The sequence below is a fragment of the Sinocyclocheilus grahami genome, unplaced genomic scaffold (assembly GCF_001515645.1).
Source record: "Sinocyclocheilus grahami isolate Dianchi unplaced genomic scaffold, SAMN03320097.WGS_v1.1 scaffold1604.1, whole genome shotgun sequence".
In the NCBI taxonomy this organism is placed as follows: Eukaryota; Metazoa; Chordata; class Actinopteri; order Cypriniformes; family Cyprinidae; genus Sinocyclocheilus; species Sinocyclocheilus grahami.
Window position 1 is genome coordinate 35403 of NW_015506783.1, and position 5178 is coordinate 40580.

The window sequence follows — 5178 nt, forward strand, 5'->3', positions numbered from 1 at the left end:
CGCAGTACCATTTAAAGGGTTGCATTCGCACCGAGAGAGTGTACTAGGACGAGACGTAAGCCGGTCAACAGCGTCGTCATTTGTGCGTGGCGTTCAACAACAGAAACAAAGGAGAACAACATTAACAACAGGAGGATGGAGGACGCTGTGATCGGAGCTGGGTTTGTTGTGTCTCGTGGGTTTCACAATAATGGACATGGAAAGGTGACGTATACGTAAAGCGACTGAAAGAACGGAAAGGAGGACTAGAATCTCCAACGACAACTGGCAGTGCTACATTTGCTACAAATGCCTGCACTTCAGCGTCCATCCATCTATCGCTGTTCTCCATACTTGCGAAATAAGTTGACATGCTTACAGTATGTTTACACGGTGTTTTAAATCATGGCGGGTGAGGGCGTTTTCATACGCGTTTGGCCAATCAATGTCTACTTACATCACGATTAGTACCAGTTGTGCTGGTCAGACCCTGCTCCGGAGTAGGAGCTAATTTGGTTCTCGAAAAAGGCAGTCCGGTACTAAAATCACTCCCAGTTCCGGTGGTGCGAACACGCCAAAAAGTGGGTAGTTCCACAATTAGTTCTGGTACTATGAAAAGGTTCCCGCGGCGCGAAAGGCCCTTAAGATTCCAAATATTGAATTTACAATTAACCAATATAAGATGTAAGCTATATGATTTTACAACAAAATTCAGCACACATGACATTAAATTGTTTGGCTGGATTCCATCTGCTTCTGTTTTCTGTCACTTTCAGCACTCTGTGAGAAGTCAGCTCAGACGTCTTGTTGTAACGGTTTGTACAGTCTGTCGCGACACAGCTCCTTCACGTTGTAGATGTGTTTATGCAGCAGTCCAGTGTTACTCACTGGATGCAGCGGGGAGACTCCCATCATGACCTCGTATGTGTCAGAGGATCCTTGTGACTCCTTTACAGTGAAATTGGTTTTTGAATGCTGTGATGTATTTGACAGTGTGAGAAGCTCATAAATGCAGAATGCATTCGGCGTGACTGAAGCCGTGCTAATAAACTGTAGGCTGTATTTGATGGATTGTAGATATTGAAGAAATGTAACACCTTGTAATCTGCCTCACTATCAGCATCCTGACGGAAATGTGTGACACAAGCGACTGACTGTTTCACAGAAAACCACTCCACACAAATAGTGTTTAACACGTTGCTAATGACGTGCATAAGAATACATATCTACCTATTTTTATTGATACTTTACTGAAATGCATGCTCTCGACTTTTGAGCTTATCGCATTGTGTCTGCTTATGAGTTTCCTTCTGAGAGTCATTTGGAGACCAGCCTTTATCTCGTCACATTATATTTAGACAAATGTACTTCTATAGCACGTTTATATGTTCATAAACAGCAGATATTCCTTTTCACTTTCCCTGCTAGCACACTGCTGAACATAACACGTCTTGCTCAGAGCGGGACAATACGATCACGTCAAATATGATTCAGCTTGGTTGGCGGTGTAAAGTTTTGCTCGATTGGCGACCTAAAGATTTCATCCTCGCAGGAAATCCCCTGTACAGTTGATACGTATAGGAGAGGTTCTGTTACGCATTCACACAAGAAAGCTGCAGAATAAGGCTTGTCGAGGGATTACCGGTGGCCTGCGATGTCTTTGTAAAACTGAAAGCTGGTAATCCTTCCCAGAGCCAACATGACATGCAGGGAATCGGGTTTTCTTGGAGTCCTTTGGACATTCTCACGGTCCGTCTGTGAAACTTGCTCATCATGAGCGCTTGATGCAAATCCCACTCTGGTTGCACTGGTCTGCACTGTCAGCAGGGTAAATATATCTGGCATGAGGAAATATCTGCTCGTTCGGCTGCGTGAGGAGATGGGATCTCTGGGAAGGAGTGCTGTGGAGTGACTCAGAGCGGCAGTGATGACTCCAGATTACAGGGTTTGGGCCTGTGCTTCCCTTCACACAGCAAACGTCGCGCACGCTGGGTGTGTGGGCTCTGACAGCTCTAAAAACAGAGCCTGCTTTCCTAACCCAGGGCCTAGAGGACACACGTAGCTCGAGGAGAGGTGAAGTGAGTTCTTATAGCGTTTACAGTAATGGCTGGCTTCTGAATGCAGGAACCAAAACTGAAAGAGGACATCTGAAGGCTTTCCAAAAAGAATTATAGTTCACTCAGAAGTGTTAATTGTGTCGTTACTTTCTCACCTTTTTGTGGTTTCAGCCGCACAAACACAAAAGCAGACTGAAAATGACGAGTTGCACATGAGAACGAATGCGTTCGCATCACTGACGCATGTGCAGTATAGGCTACAGTGAAGAAGAAACAACCATAGCGAAGTCATATGTGGTCCTCACACGTCTTTATGACTTCATATTATGGATTTAAATTTGTTTACAGTCTACTAAAAATCTCCTTTTGTGTTCCACAGAAGAAAGAATGAATAAAAAACATTTTGGGGTGAATTATCCACTTAAAGGAACACTTAGGGTCCGTCAGTACCACGGGTGATAACTATAACAATAACGATAAAGATGCAGTTTTACGAATCATTACAAATGTAAAAGAATAGCACAATTATAACAACAACAGCACAACAGGAACGATACAGTTCGAATCACTTTCAGAACGTTATTTTTTTTTCCAGCTGATGAATGAAATATGATAAAAACACTGACGGCCAATCAGAATCCGTCCTGCTTTAATGAGCTTGAGCATCTAAAGCAACAGACGTCATAGCAGCGCGCTTATAATGAACAGAACACCGTGACTTGATACAGCCACAGTTATGGTTCTCAGTGTGAACAGGAGACTAAATAACCTCAGTTTCCAAGAGTTGCTTCGAAGAAGTACTTCATCCACTACTAAAGAACTGCAACTAAACACTCATTATTACCTGGAATCTATAGAAGACTATCATTTACTGATAGTTATTATGCATCACTGCAAAATGGGCTTTCCGTTGTGGAAGTGACCAGAGGAAGTAGAGCTCAATCCATTTCACAAGAGCGTCTCAAAGACACAGACACAAAACTGTGCTCTTTTTCAACAAATGCAGTGCAGACTGACGTCATTCTCACACGAAACACAAGCCACTCCAGCAAGTATCAGCAATTAGAGTGGATGAGTTGAGAAAGCCTGATTGGAGATCATTTGTTCAGTAATGACTTGTTTCCTACAGTCTGTTTTATATGAGCAGCAGTGCAGTGATCACTGTAAAAATGATTTTCTTACTCAGTATTTGTGTCTGGTAACACTGTATTTTAAGGGTCTATTCTCACTATTAACTAGCATGTGTATTTCTAGCATACTGGCTGTTTATGAGTACTTATAAAGCACATATTAATGCCTTATTCTGCATGGCCATATTTTATATCCCTTAATCCACTCCATACCTTAAATGTAACAACTACCTTACTAACTATTAATAAGCAGCAAATTAGTTTATTGAAGCAAAAGTCGTAGTTAATAGTGAGTTAATAGTGTGAATATCGAACCATTCTTAATACTTGATACATTTACTTGAGAAGCAAATGACATAACATTAGGTTTTGTGTTCTGAGAAATGTATCGGAATTAAGTGAGTTTTTGATTAAAACGAGAGAAAAAACATCTGCCGATGGGGCAAGAAAAATATTGAATTCAGATTTTTAGTTTTTACCCGGTTGGCAGATATTTTTTCTTGTTTTAAGCAAAAACTAATACAATTTTGATACATTTCTCATAAAACAAGACTTAAGGTCATAAGTCATTTTGCTAATCAAGTAAATGTATGTGGATTCGAGAATGTTTAGAAGTGAGAAAAGCTGTCCTCGCGTCTGCTGATGGTGCAGATGTTCACAATGAGTCTGAATCCTCCAGAAAGAGCACAGCTGCAGCGGTTCTCGCTGATTTAAGGTGAGCCGGCTTTCCTTACGGCATGTTTGTCACCAGCTCTTCAAATCGAAACCGCTTGAAATCAGTAAAGAGCACTGATGCAACATTTTGACCAATTTCTCAAAAAAAAAAGGATGTTGCATTATCTTAGGTATTGCATGCAGAAGACAGGACACACGAGGGATGTTATCTGCAACTACATGTATATGGTTTGCGTGTCAGTGAAATCTAGCAGTAAATACTGCAGAAAATTACATGTCTGACAAATAAAGCCTAAAACATGAACCTGAAGTGTGCTTTAAAGAAACCACCCCTCATTATATCAGCGCTATTATCAATGACTAAAACCATTAATAAAAGCATTACTTATAAAATGGTCAAGTTTATATTTAAACTTATTTCATTAAACTTATTTTGAGAACTAAAACTAAATACATTAAAACTATAGTCATGAAAAAAGACAAACACCTTTAACTACTTCAAAAACAAGTTCAAAATATGAACAAAACCTGTAATAGTATATCAATCACACTAAAGTAACACTTCATTGTATTCACTTTTATGATATGAAAAAGCACAATGCTTTTTCAGAGTAACTCTTTCTGTATATGGAAGGAAGACTTGGATTTGTGTTTTTGAATTGTGAAGAGTTGTGTGTTTGCACTGCACGTTGTGTCCCTATTGCAGTGTAATTACACAAGTAAGTACTGAGTAATAACAACATGACATATACTTACTATTGGGTTTGAGTTTCAGGGTCAGTTGCTTGTAATTATGCATAACTTATTGTTTTAGTAAGTATATGCAACATGTGTTATCTTCAATTAGTCTTAGTCTGTGTTCTTGATCAAGTAAATGCAGCCTTGGTGAGCAGAAGAGACTTCTTTCAGAAGTGATTTCTTTTGATCACTCGTGTGGGCACTGTTGTTCATGTTCCTGGCTTATTTCACACTTCAGTGTTGCACAGTATTCCACTGAAATATAGTGTGTGTGTGTCTTCATAATCTTTCAGTTCATATATATATATATATATATATATATATATATTTTTAAATGCACACACACACACACACACACACACACACGTTGTTTCCATGTTTTATGGGGACATCCCATAGGCGTAATGGTTTATATACTGTACAAACAGTATGTGCTATTGCCCTACACCAACCCTACCCCTAAACCTACCCCTCACAGGAGACTTTGTGCATTTTTACTTTCTCAAGAAAACTCATTCTGTATGATTTATAAGCTTGTTTCCTCATGGGGACCTCAAAAATGTATTACTATCCTTGTGGGGACATTTGGTCCCCATAAC